The sequence below is a fragment of the Seriola lalandi genome, unplaced genomic scaffold, assembly GCF_002814215.2.
Source record: "Seriola lalandi dorsalis isolate HSWRI2012SDOR001 ecotype SW California unplaced genomic scaffold, Sedor1 jcf7180002053771, whole genome shotgun sequence".
Classification (NCBI taxonomy): domain Eukaryota; kingdom Metazoa; phylum Chordata; class Actinopteri; order Carangiformes; family Carangidae; genus Seriola; species Seriola lalandi.
The window spans coordinates 163,755-178,399 of NW_019524324.1; the positions used below are offsets into that span (position 1 = coordinate 163,755).

Consider the following 14,645-nt stretch of genomic DNA (forward strand, 5'->3'; position numbering starts at 1 on the left):
TTATTCCAGCCACAGGGTAGACATGATATGACAACTCTGATGATCAAACTCTGAGCAGGGTTAACAGGTTAACTTTAAGCGCTGTGAATGATTCACAGTCGCCAAGGGTGGTAGCACCACAAGGCCACTGAACTTCAATTTCAACACTGTTATCAAGGCTACAGTAAGAAAAGGCAGTCAATTACAACACTGTGGAATGAGACAGTCACTCAGCTAAATGGCCTTTCTCTTCGTCCACAGAGTAAGAGGCACATTCTGGAGTAATGGAACAACGGTGAAAGGAGATAAAGAAGCAAAATACACTGTTGTTCTTGTGACTGAAGGAATACAGGTGTCAGGGTCGACGACAAAGGCCAGAGAGGACACCCTGTGCGACCAAACAAATGCCACGTACTGAATGCGGCATGACTGACAGTGATTGGGGGAGTCGAAAGGCTAAAGGAAGTGAGCTGGATCAACGTCTCCAGCCGACCCTTATTCAGCTGTGTGCTCTCACATCCTTCATAATCCTGCCAAGAGCTGGCATTGTAAGAGTCCTTTGAATGAGTCGCCGTCAATCCCCAGATTAGCCAAAGTCAGATGTGACTTGAAACCACAATGAGGGATGAGACTGTGTAAGTTACTCATCCACCACAGCAAACACATGCTCTGGTTTGCTTATATATCACAATGTCATATTACTGTTGAGTATTATATCAGTCAAAAGGCAGGCTTAAAAAATACCAGTTTATACACGTACTATTTGTTTCGTAAACTTGTAGTTCTGAGTTTGTAGCTGTGAAGCCTGAACATTCAGTTTCCTGCGTGTAAACTCTGTTTTGCAAGTTTGTACATTCAGTTCCCCGTTTCCTTTAATCCCATCTGTCTAGGGTTTATATAGATTTACACATTATATGTTGATTTGCTCTCAAGTAAAAACACTGAGTCCTATTCCTGGTTCTACAAAGCCATTATTTTGCTGAAATCTCCTCGCAGCTCCAAAGGTACTGCTAAATCGAAAGTTAAATGTCCCGACCTCCCCTTGAAAATCCTTTGTTTCTTTCTAAAGTACAGTGTACAGAAGCTCACCTTGAGTAATCCTGACAAGTCTGTGAGTGTACACACACTCGTCGCGGCTTGTAAAATTAAGCTTGCAAGCAGGAAACTAAACACACAAACTTGTGAAAATGAAAACATGTAGATTAACCCTAACCCTAACTTTACAAGTACAGGTTTAAAAAGCTAACATTAAAAGATATTAAACTGTATTTTTAATCACTCCTTATTGAATAGTATATTATTACATATTTCTCCTTAAAGCATCTAATCATATCTGATATTGATCCTCTATAAATCTGTATCCTTGTCTCATAAAACCAACAGGAACAATCAGATGCTGTAATGTAAACATGGTCAGGCTCAGTACAGTTGCAGCATGGAACATAAGCATAAAAAAAAACTATGTTTGCTGTGCCAACTAAACAGTTGAGTGTATAGTAATGTGACAGCTTAGGCGTGCTATCACTTGCTACCACAGCATCCTGTGTTCTGTAGAGTGAACCACAAGCCAACGAGCAAAACGCGGCTGCTGCTCGGCAAAAGCCTTTCTCTCCAGTAGCAGGCGGCAACTGGCTAATTGGTGCTCAGCAGGGGTAGAAACAAAAGCCACAGTGATGTCACTCCAGGGCCGCGGGGGGACTCCGTTTGGATGGAGGGGGGGGCCCCACCAGCCTCTATACTCACCCCTCCTTACCCTTTTTCCACCCATTCACAACTGACAACTCCTCTCCTAATACAATGTCTCAGTGGCAAGTGAGGCATTGAATGCTTCTGTGACTTCAGCTATGACAAAGAATGACACTGTTCCCCAATTTTAAGAGGCTCTCTGGTCGAGAGCTCCCCCCTACCCACTTCCCACAAAGGTTCCCAAAATTCCTTGCTGTAATAACTGGGTTGTCACTCAGCACATTAGGTGTCAGGGCTGTACAGATGCCTGTGTTATTGAGGTATATGCCATGTTAGCCACCTCCCCCTTACACACACACGCACTCACACACACACACAAGTAAAACAATGGCTGTCTTTGTTTCCCCCTCCACTTTTCATCAACAGGGGGTTGGGTGCTGGGGCATGAGCGGGAGGAGGCGAGGATTCAGTCTCGCCGTTGGACAGAAACAAGTGCAGCCTCTCGTCATTCACGTCTGTGCCAGCTAGAGATGTCTTTGGAGTGGCACAAAGGAAGCAATGCTGTCCTTTGTGAAAGACACAGACAGGCTGGGTATAGCTGCCTGTTCTTCCCTCCCCTGACCGCTCAAGTCTCTGTGTTGACTCACAAATGTTGTTTTATCCACTCAAGTCCCTTTTATCAAGCCGTCTCTCGATACTCGTACATTTATCTCTCTCTGCCAGAAAGATGACTTCTTGTATTAAAGCAATTTGGCCTCTCTGTCTTACTCTGTCACTGAGGCTGTCACATTTAGCAGGGAATATAAAACACTGTTATAGAGTTAAACAAACACCTCATGCAGAAAACAAATATTGGTAGTAATATAGTGGTGGATTGGGTAGAGATCCCACAAACACAGAGGGTGGATTCTGTACTGTATGTACTGGGAGAAGTATGAATTAGCATGGATGTGCAGAATGACACTGATAGAGATGACTAAGGATGGTGTGTTTTGGATTTTTACTTTAATTTCATGGCAAGAAAATCCCAAAAGATCATCTGATGAATAACTTGAGAAGTTTTTCCATTGAGGCAGAATATGAATATTTATTTTATTCAACAATTAAAGGTTTGAGAATCATAGGCCTAAATAGATATTGCATGTAAAATATAGCCACAGAACTTTGGCATGCAGGCATCACATTTTATGATCACTGGGCATACATGAGAGTAAAAGTGGTTGCTAAAGTCTGACTGGCCAATGATCTATCATTTAGTCTAAAAAAAGTTGAGTCTAACTCCCCCAATCAAATAATGTAAGTGTACATTCCATGCAGATTAAAGGTGAAAGGTGTATTTGTTTAATTCACGACTGTATTGACAAAACAATTACCGATAAGAGAGTTGTAAAATCCTGCCTTTAAGTGTGATAAACAGCTGTGCAGTGTTTTGGCATCTGATAAACTTCTGAACCCACTAATCTGTTACTCCATCTGGGCTTCCTGGATCGCATTTAATGTCTCACTGATTCATGACGCAATACATTTAGCTGTAATAAGGTTTTTTTCTAATGGGTCACAATTTATGACATTTTGCAATTCAGTTCAGAGGCAATGGATGTGGAGTATCACCGATATTCAACTTTGTCTTCACGAGTTTTGGGTAATTTTGAAATGTCAACATATTTCAAAATCCATTTTTGATTAATGAAAAACATATTGTAAATGGCATAAATAAGCGCACACATTGTTTGGTTGCCCTGGTTTTGGGGGATCCAGATTATTATACAATTTAAGATAAAATGGAAGAAAAAAAGCAGTAACTACAGCAGAAGGTTCCAGTTCGTGTAAGGACCCATTAATAACATTACATAACAGTACATAATACAGTACATAACAAAAGCACGCATAAAAGGAAACACTAAATAGTCCTGTAACTCCTTTTGACAGACACATGCAATTTAATCCACCAAGAGATGTGCTACTCTTGTTCGGGTAAAACACTGTCTAGGTAAAAATACACCAAAGAGAGGCAGCGGGCATGATTAAGAATGAAACAATAAAATGCTATTCATCAGACGTCCTAATTACACTTGGAAATTTGACATTACTCATTGTGCTTTTTAGTGCCAAGGCCTCAAATGAAAAGAAAAAAAAAATTGAAGGGAAATAAAGCAGTTGGTCTTGTACATGCAGATCTGTACAAAACCAAAAGTGAAAACAGAATAAATATATAAATAAGGAATACTACAACTCAGTGTATGTCTGCCTCCGTTTGTAAATTTCCATCCACACCAACTATTTTTAGACTCGTAGTGAGCCAGACTTCTATTCAGTACTTTTGTCAACAGACTCTGCAAGGGTAAGGACTGATAACTTTGAGACACTAACTAGCATGAACTGAGACCGACAGCATCCATTAGTGAATTTAACTGTGCTCGCCATGTAACCAGATGGAGCATCTGCTTCGATGTAAAACCCTCCTTCCTTATCCTCGTCCTCACCGCCAGGCATCCCAGCTAGCCAAGCATGCCCTGCGCGCCCTGACAAGCAAATAGGCCACTCCGCCGACACTGCTGCCTTAATTGGAAAGAAGATGGACCCGTGCTCTGAGAACATGTCACCTGGGCGCTGCAGTCAAATCGGATGGCTTAGTGATATATCCAGAGTATATATTCCGCAGACAATTTACGTACAGCCCCCTTTCTGACACCTGGTGCTGCTGGCGCTGCCTCCATCCCTGAAGTGAGATTACATACATGAACCCGCAGTGAGGTGCTCTCAGTTCACCTACATTGCCAGCTATAGGCTCTCATGAAAAATAGAGCCTGACACTTGGCAGGCTGTACAATTACTGTGAATACTGTGGCGTGGTACCAATATGGGACATTAAATCAAAGTGTATTCATATTACATGGCATGGTCAAAAAAAGAACTGTTATTGTAACAAACCACAAACACAATTATAGATCTTATTCACGAAAATAATCACCCATTTCTGAATGGTCAACGCTGCTTGTGCTTCTCTATGTGTGTGTATATATATACACATGTATGTATTGTTTCATGAAACCACATTTGAGAAGTATCACTATTGTCACTTTAGGAAAATGTCTGCTGGTGCTATAAGACATGATTGTGCTCATTAGTCTGAGAATCTCAGGTTTCCATTGCAGCTTGAATACATCATCACCATCTGAAACGTAGCATAAATCATCTTTTGAAACTGAGAGCATAAAAAAGGGCACTAATGTGTCTCATTTGCATGATAGACCTATTTGTGTAAATTCTGATCTTTATGTTTCACCACAGACCTCTGTGATAGAGATAACCTGCTACTTCTTTTCCAGTTGTTAAGACTCAAAGAATCCAATCTTGGGTTCTGTAAATATAGAATCTGTGCATAAATCTTCTGAACTCCCATCTCCCGTGGGATTTCTGTTATTCCACAGGCAACAAGGGGGGAGGGGGGGTGAGCATAATCCACAACACTACACTTGCTCATTAGAAAATTCCAGGAAGTGGAAAAAGGCATGGTTTTCATCACAGAGGCTGGAAGCACTTCAGCAATGTTAGACCCCCACATAGATCAGTTAGGTCTCTCAGTTCCCTGAATTCTTTAGCTAATCCTTGGAGATTTCAGACACCACACATTTTCGGTTTCAGCCACATTGTGTTTGTGTTGTTAAGATTCCCCTCGCCGACCCCCCTCGCCAGCTGTCTCATCCTACTCACAGCATTATAGCAGTACATTATACATGCCTGCGGTACTTTCTTCATTAATGTAGGAAAGAAAAATAGAAATCTCTAATTAAATCTGCATTTACAACAAAAAGTGAAATGCAAGCTGAGTCAGTCACGAATGTGTTGATTGTAAATTAACTACTGAAGAAAAAGATGCAAACAAACCCAAATACAACTATTTTGACTTTAGACTACTTTTGATCAAATAATCATTTGTCATTTTATTAAACAAAAATGCCAAACAGTTGCTGGTTCCAATTTTCTCAAACGTGAGGATTTAATCAGCTTTTTTGTCAACATGATGTCAAACTGAGCACCTTCGGCTGTTATTTTTCACTATTTTTTGACATTTTTTAGATCAAATTGGAAAAAGGATCGGCAGATTTAATCACTCATGAAAATAATCATTACGCCCAATTTAATCGGCAGATCATTTTTGCAGTCAGTCATTTAAAATGTACAAAAATAGTGAAACATTTCCATCACACAATTTCCGAGGGTCCAGGTTTTCATGCACAAATGACATTCATATTTGAAAAGCTGGAACCAGAGAATTTAGTTTTCTTAAAAATTGTTGCAGATCAACTCTTTTTGATTAAGTGACCAATTACTTCAGCTCTGGTCAAGTCAAATTTTATTTACATACCAAGTCATAACAGAAGTTACCTCAGCACTTTTCATATAGACCGTACTCTTTATAAGATTATTTACAGACACCCAACAATTCCCAACATGAACAAGAATACGGCGACGGAGGCCAGGAAAGACTCCCTTTTAAGAGGCAGAACCAGGCTCAGGGTGGGAAGCCATCTGCCTCACCCCTCCCAAAAAGCTATCAGTTAATGTAGTTTGCTTTCTACCCTCAGGCAGGTATAGCTCTGAGGCCATGCATCAAGCTCCAGTAACGGTACACACATCTGGCTCTTGATGCCACAGGCAAACTTAGTCCTTACTGGAACCACAAGTCTCAACTCTTATATATGCTAATGCAATGTCAAAAGGGAGTTGTAAAATCTTCCTGGAGTTGCTCTGAAAGCATGTATCGCCGAAGCGAGACGAGCCATCGGCCAAAAAGTGTCCCTTTATGAGCTTGCGACATTCCTGCTTACACATTTTAGCGACTAAATAACTTCAAATACATTCAGGCACCCACCAAAAATCTCATAGATATTCTATAAATCTATAAATATACAAAACTATGCCACAAGCAATGGAAATGTATCTTGGCTGCCCAGTAACAGATAACAGACGGGACCACTGACTGAAATCATGATGGGCTGTATCTCCTCACTGTTCTAGTACATTGCAGAAGCTGTTTGTCATGATCAAAGTGCTCAGAGAGAGAGATTAGGTAAGCAACGCAATATGTCTACCAACACGCACACTGCTACTACCTATCCTCACCACCGCCCCCACAGAGTAAATAACCTGAGTGTCAGCCGCTGACCTGACAGAAAATTGCCTTATTGATCCCCACAGCGATTTTCCAGCATGGCCTTTTCTCCCCAGGACCCACAGCAGCAGTTTTTCCAGGGGTACTGTAGGGGGAACTGTACTGGAATAAGCCTTTGTACGTGTGTGTACATGTTCGTTTGTGTTTGCGTTTGGGCAAAAAGGTTTTTGGAAATTGGGAGATTAGATGGTCATGCTGAGTCGTTTTCCTCGGACTCTGGTGAGGCAACATTGGAAATCACTTTTGCCAAACATTCAGTTCCAATGGAAGTGAAAATGGGGAAAGAGCATGCACCACTCACTGAGCTGTCTCTGGGAAATAGATTCCTTTACCCAAATCAAACACATACAAAAACAAAAAAACAAAAGCAGACACACACTTTTTTCCTTTTCCATTCTGTATATTTAGCTGTAATCTAGAGGAGACCCCTGGGGTGAGACTGTCTTAAGCAGAGGCAAAACAACAGCTCATCAGTCCTCTCTTAAAGCATTCAGCCCCAGGGCACTGTTCAACACACCTCAGAGGAAAATTGTCATAACATACAAACAAACACCAAACCCTGTCTCAGCTTCTTCGCTTTGCTCTCTCCCACTACTGGGTTCCTTATTTGAAAATCCTTTCTTCCTGTCCCTTTTTTTTTTTTTTGTCATTGCATTCAGGCTGCATGAGCCCCTGTTTATGAACCGTAAGTGTCAGAGTGAGGAATGAGTTGTGAAGGCTGGCTGCTGCTACCCTCGCGCCTGCCCAAAAAGTAACATCCAGTTTCTCTTTCCTAACTCTTAATGTTTGAAGAAAAGGTTGAGCGGTGCACAATTCCACGCCTTTTTTAACGCCGGTGTACTCGAGGCGCTCATCGACATGCTTGGGATAACGGAGCTAAAGTGAGTTTTAGCTCAGCAGGAGAGAAAGGTCGTCTATTTCAACACAAGCTGCGGGGAAAATAGCAGGGTCTGAATTGAAGGACAGTTAAGGGGTTTATGTATGTGAAATAAATTCAAATGTGAAATAAATTCATGCTGTTTTACTTAACAAAATTAGACCTTCGTGCCAAAGTCAATGGCCCAACATGATGTAACTTTGCCCTTTTGTCCGATACACTGTCCAAGTATTGCAGCAGAAAAGCTGTAAACACAAAACTGAGCAATCTTGCATTTTTGTTTTGTAGCTCTGAAGAGTTTGAATTTCTTTACTACAGCCTGCAGTTTGTTTGCAGATCTCTGATGACACATTAAAATGAAGAGCTCATATTTTCTAGCTAACCTAGAGACTTTCATAAATATAAAATTACACATGATTACGAAGAGTAAATTCTAATGTTTTGAATGAAATTATTTTAATACTCTGCTAATTGGTTAGAGGATAACCTTAAGTTCTGTATATTTCCTCCTCATGTTAACTGAGAGGTTCATAGAGAGTTCATGGAGTCTTTACAATGAAAAACAGAGTTATGGACCAAATTGTTCTGTAAACTTGCGTTTTTATTTTTAAAACACACGCATCCTTTGAGTGACCAGAACTAAATGAAAGCTAAGCGCGTCATGGGGTTATCAGGCAATAGTTGACCCCTGAGGACTCATAAGACCTCCAACACATTTCAAAAACTCAACAGAAAGCGAAGAGGAGGCACATGAGGGAGTCGCAGAAGAGGGCTAGGGGATTATAAGGCAAGAGTGAGTGATGAAGGTAGGAGTGAAAGAGCGGTAACTTACAACTCGCCTTTAGCTAGGAAAGCAGAATGTTAGTGCAAACAGCCACATGACTCATAAATCTCAATTGTTTTCTTTGTGTTGTCCAATAAAATAAGGCAGCTCTCATGGCAGGCTGGAGGCGGGTGACTACGGAGTGCTGAAAGGGCACTTTCCAAGAGCTCCTCTCCTGGACATTTTAAGCGTCAATAACAGGCTGCAGGAAATTCCTATCCCTGATTCCTACACTGTTTTTGTTGGTGTGGATGAGTGTGAGGTGACCTCTGACCCTGATATGTCTGAATGGGCAAGGGATGACAGTGAGAAGGCAGACAGGCAGCCAACTGAAACTGATATTGTTTATCTCTGAGGGAAAACGCGACCTCTGCTGAGTCAACTTCCTGTTTCCTGCTTCAGGCCTGCAAAAAAAACAACAACAAAAAAAAAAAAGACCTCAAGCATTGTTTCCAGCTGCTCAGACATTTCACTGAAGAGCTTTACCTGACACTCGGCGGTAGTTTGAGGGCACCAAGACTCACTGATCTCTCTATATCTGATGGAGATGAGTCACTAACACCTATTGGAAACAACATGTTGAAATGAGATCTGAGATTAAACACAGCAGGGTGTGAATCTGCTCTGGACAGCCTTGTAATTATTCATATGTCTGCTAGGAGGTGCGGCTGTAAACTAGGACAAAAAAACTTCCCTGTATTAGTAATATATTCCGAGGAAGAGCAGGAAAAGGAATATTTACTATACATTAATGCAGATCAAAACAAAAAGGCAAAACACAAGAGCATGAACTTAAGTGTTAGTGAAAGGGGGGGAGGCTGTTAATGAACTTCACTGTGCAGAGGAAGAGCTCATTCAGAATAGCTGGGTGCTACAGTATGCATACCAAAATGTTGCATCCCAGTCACATGAGAGATGAACTGATTTAAAAACTGCAACAAAAAAAAAACGTGGCTGTCCAGGGTGTAAAGAGCATTTAGAAGCCACACTGTTTATGCTAATGCATGTCAGGAGACTGCAGGCACCCTGAGGCGTTGGCACATTAACATCCATGTTCAAATGATAAGTGGATGAAAAAGGGATGACTCAGCACTAATACTACTGGAGGGGGAGGGGGTGCAAAGGAGAGGTCTATGGCAAGAGGTAAAGAAAAAGACAGAGCCGTTTTGAAAGTAAAAAGAATTAGAAGTGGAAAAGATAGTTTTCTTAAAAGTTCTGCCAATTTAACAAAGAAAAATCAATATGATGTAACTTCAACTAAGTGCATCTACTTCACAATAAAGGCAGAGCTTACGTACAAAACTGCCAAAAAAAAATTAATAAATGAATAAATGTTTGCCAGGGTGACAGCTGCTCCATCCACCTCTCCTCCACCTCAAGTGTATCTGATTAATCTGTGTTGTGCTTACAGTACTAACCTCTTCCATCATCAAAGACCCACTGATTCACACCTGCGTCCCAGCAACGACTATTAAAATTTCCCATGTCAACTCATCACCTGACCCAGTCATCTGCCCAGCTGGCTGCTCCTCATTCCCAGCAGTACATATAGACGGCAGCTATCAGATACACTGCGTCAGATCATCTACGGTGCCTTTACTTTTCCAGCGTTAAGTCTGCTCTGCTTGCCCGTACCTGTTATGATTACTATCTGTCTGTCATCATATCTCAGACTACTCCCTGCCTGCATGACTTGGCCACAGATTGTGTGGTTTGGTCTGTATTTTCCTTGCTGACTGTAAGCCTGATTCTTGACTTTGTAAAGACAAGAGCATTTTTAAGTCACACCTATTCCTCCTTTTGCTCAAGTTTCCCACAGCAGTTTATTACTGTATTTAGTGACTGTATGCTGGAGGGATTTATGCATTTTGAAAAATCTAGTTTTTTGATGAAGCAATGGATCACCTCTCCAGCTACTCTTGGAGTGCACAATTTTTGTCCCGGCTTTGTGGTGTCATCTATGCATTTTAAAAAACAGTCCCTCTACACTCATCATACCCCAACAATGTACTTTAACTAGAAGTAACTGAGGAGGAGGAAGCGAGAACATATACAATGATATTAATTACTATGCACTGTCTCTGTTAAATAAACCAATGAATAAATAAGTAATTATAAATCAACATAGTTGGTTTTCTACTTCCAGCATGGCCATGATCTTGACAACGGTTAATAAGTCTTAAATCTCCATGTAACCCCTGATGGCTGCAGGCACACTTGACCTTATACCATTACTTTAATCACATGGAGGGACATGTTATACTAGACTAAGAGTGGGACAATCCAAGGAGAGCCTGTAAAGAAAGGATAGCTTGTGATATATTGTCTGTGCTTAAGTGTTCCGAACACTTAATTAGATATGGCCATTTCTTTTAAGAAAATAAAGACTGTGCGCAAAGCCCATGGCAACAACAACTCAGGGGGCCTATGTTTAGACTGGGTTTTATCCAGTAATGTTCAGTCTGTATATTTCAACGTTCAATGGTGTGGGAGTGGAAGTGCTTATTAATCAGCAGCCAGCTACCCTCTCCGAGCCGTTGCGCAGCTTCCTACTCGTTGGCACGGGATTACAGATGGAGGTTAAACCTGTGAATTTTGGGTTGTGGAAGTTATTGTACAGTATTGGCAGACAGAAATCGTAGTTCTGGTACAAGATGGATTCACGCTCACACTGCTGCCGGTGACACAAAAATGCGGCAGAGAGCATCAGGCACAGATTATTGATGTTGAAGTTCAAACTACACCAGTGAGCCAAAACATTCGGACCACTCGCAGATGCAGCAAATAATATTATAGATGCATGAGAAGGTCTGATGTATTAGACAGTTAGTGAACAGTCAGTTCTCAAGGTTAACATGTTGGATGCAGGAGAAATGCAGGTGTAAAGACTTGAGTAACTTTGACAAGAACTGTCACGGCTGGGAAACTGGGTCTGCACAACTCTGAGACTCGGGGTGCTCCAGGTCAGTAATGGTGAGTAACTATACCAACAGTGGTCCGAGGAGAGACAAACAGAGGAGGGTGTTGGGGGATGTGCAGGAACAAGTCTGACCTGCAGCAGTTCCACCTCCAACTTATGACTTAGAGGATCTGCTGTTCATGTCTTGGTCTAGGCCAGATACCACAGGGCCCGTTCAGAGGTCTCGCAGAGTCTGTGCTGTGGCAGGTCAGAGCTGTTCCTTGTGGCATGCAAAGGACCAACAGCACATTAGGCAGCGTTGGTCATAATGTTTTAGCTCAGTATATGTTGGTGATTTCCTTTTGTTTCTCTCCACACTATATTACAGGTGTAATACATGTCTGACTGTTTCTTGCTGACTTTAAATAATATTGTTCACTGAGATAGTTCCTTCAGCAGTCCACTGATATTTCACCTGCAGGATTTTTTATTTTTTCAAATTCTCTTTACCCCAAAGACCCGTTTAGTTTACCCTGTTTATACTGCTTGGCTGTCTCCAGGCAGAGTCTGATATCAATACAATTTACAGCACTGAATATTGGACCCTCGGCGACTGGCCCTCTTTAGTCCCCTACTGACTGCAGTATTAAAGATGAACTCAACAAAATTAGAGAACAGTGAATGAATCAGCATGGCCTCTAACCTGCAATGCTAATAGTATATCCTAGCATGAGCAATGTTTACCAGGGGATCCATCTGTTTCACTGGGCAGGATGATCGGATTCAGGCAGGCGTGAGAGAAAATTATCTCTCTCTCTTTTGACAGGCAAAGTACTGTAATACAGGAGCGCAGTATTTCCAATACGGTGGGACAGTCTAAACAACAAGCTAGCAGATGACGGAGCCTGAGCAACAGAGTGAGATTGAATAAGACAGACGAACAGAGTCAGGAAGTGAAAGAGACGGAGAGAGAGCGATGTGAAATTCACATAAAACAGTGTGAGAGGAGAAATGCAACCGAACTGGAAGGCTGGAGGAGGAGATTGAAGACGAGCCCGACAGCCAGAAAGCTGAGGCTCCCCTTCGTTCACACTCGCCATAAATTATTAATGCGTGCACTGAACAAATGAGCTCAGCGCACAGGGAGGGGTAGATGAATCGCCCAGTGTAAGTCCCTGAAGATAACCTCCAAAAATGGACTAGTCCCAAGTGGGCAGAAGTGACAGTGGAAACACACTGATAAACACAATATACCAGCCGAAGGTCATGGTTTATCAAAATCAATGATTTCTTCCGGGCAGTTTTTTTTTTTTGCTAAACACTCTTCTCAGCTGTGATGATACGCAGCATTTCTGTCTTGCATGACAGTAAATTAAATCAATTTTGTTTGTTTTACCCATCAACAGTCCAAAACCCAATTTGAAGACCCTGCACTTTCTACAAAACTCTAATGGCCATTTGTTACTATTTTCTGACATTTTATTGACCAAATCATTAAGCTAGAACATAATCAGCAGTCAGATAATGAAAATAATTGTTAGTTGCGGCTATAATATGACCTCAGTGTCAAAATTTTATGGTCTTGAACTCATTTAGTTCCACCTCTGCCTCAGAGCAGTTGTTTGGGTTCGACTTTCTTCTGAATGTCAACTTCAGTCAATGTCTCCAGGAGGTTTCTAAGCAACACCCATCCTTTCAGATGGGCTGATGGGATGTGGCTGGCAGATTGGTATGTGATGCCACAGGGAGCCAGTGAATAATGCCAAACCTTGGAAGAAACACTTTTGCATTAATATGAATGAATGGGGCTTTTTGTCACAGTGCCAAGTCCTCCACTGTCAGCTTGGTCTGCCTGTGGCAGCCTGTGCCTAACAAGAGCCCTTTGTTTGTTTTGGTTTGGGCTTTTCTGCTCTGATAGCTCCTTTAGCTATGTTAGCATTGTAAGTTCACTCATGTGTCGACTTCCCTGCTAAAATAAGTTGGTTCCCCGCGGCCTACAGACCCCTGCGTGTGTGATAGCACTGCTGTTGCAAGCATTGCTTCAGACCCAGGCAGAGTAAAAAACACACATCCAAATATTGGCCAGCTGCTGGAAGGAATACAAAGCACAGATGAGTCAACTCAGCACAATGAAAGCTCCTCTTGTGGTGTATAAATTCATTATCATTTATGAATGTAAGGTTTCAAGCTCGGTGCTTTTCGTCTCAGTGCAACTCATTAGATGTCTGATGGAGAGCACTGAGGTCACAATGTCACATTAACGGCTACATTTTTGAACACATACTTGATTATATTATTTTTCTACTTTTCTTTTACCTGTGACTAAAAAACAACTCTGCAATTGCCTCCCTTTTTTACTTTACCGCTGTTGATGCATTATTATAAATCGATGAGCTTTGGTAAAGCATTAAGCATGATGGTACTGTTGTGCATAATTAGTTCAACACAGCTATTGAACATGCTAACAGCCTGGACCATAAATAGATACTATTCCCAATTAGTTAATAACCCACTGCCTTCTATCTAGTTTCAATTCTGCATTGGTACTGTTGCCAATCTATACAAGGGGCAGCTCAAAAATCAGATAGGGAGGCTTTAATTTACTACAGTAATTAAAACACTTGCATCAGAGACATTCAGCTATACTGTAGATAACAGAAAATAATTGGACCGACATGCCAATCAGAGCTATGTACCCTTCCAGTCCAGTATCCTTTTAAAATCAATTAAAATACTATAGAAGTGGTATTTCTAGGCTTCTCTAGGCTTCTGTCTGTAAAATCTCTTGAAAGCACATTTGAGTTACACCTTGAATATCCATTTGTAACCCTGATTCCCGTGTCCTTTGCTCCCACAGCAAATATCTCCCAATCTAATTTAATTACAGCAAGATGGTCCTACGACGACAACCTAGGGGTCAAAGAGAAAACCATTTGCAAAAATTACAGCTTATCAGTGATTTAAGATCTGCATACATTACAGTGCTATTCAGCCAGATGTAGGGAACAGAAATAAAGACTGTCAGATGGTGCAAGGTAGGGAAAAGTGACAATGAAGAATATAACACAAGGCCCAGACACATTTTTGGTTTTTCTCCATCTCATTTTGAAGAGCCCTAGTTGAAAAAAAAGGCCAGTGATGCTACATAATCAGAAAAAACAGAAGATTAGTTTTGTATTTTAATGCATTTTCATGTTGAAATGTC

The 14,645-nt window shown here is 41.3% G+C and overlaps 1 protein-coding gene and 1 long non-coding RNA gene across 3 annotated transcripts in view; one reads left to right on the forward strand and one right to left on the reverse strand.

Moving 5' to 3' along the window:
* The window catches only part of LOC111651769 (mannosyl-oligosaccharide 1,2-alpha-mannosidase IA), a 181,908-nt gene that overhangs the window by 153,361 nt on the left and 13,902 nt on the right, over positions 1-14,645 (reverse strand). The gene's annotated exons all lie outside the window — the stretch shown is intronic.
* LOC147819393 (uncharacterized) lies at positions 155-3,137 on the forward strand. The gene is made up of 2 exons (XR_015436963.1): positions 155-614; positions 2,092-3,137. It is a non-coding gene; the product is annotated as an uncharacterized LOC147819393 (long non-coding RNA).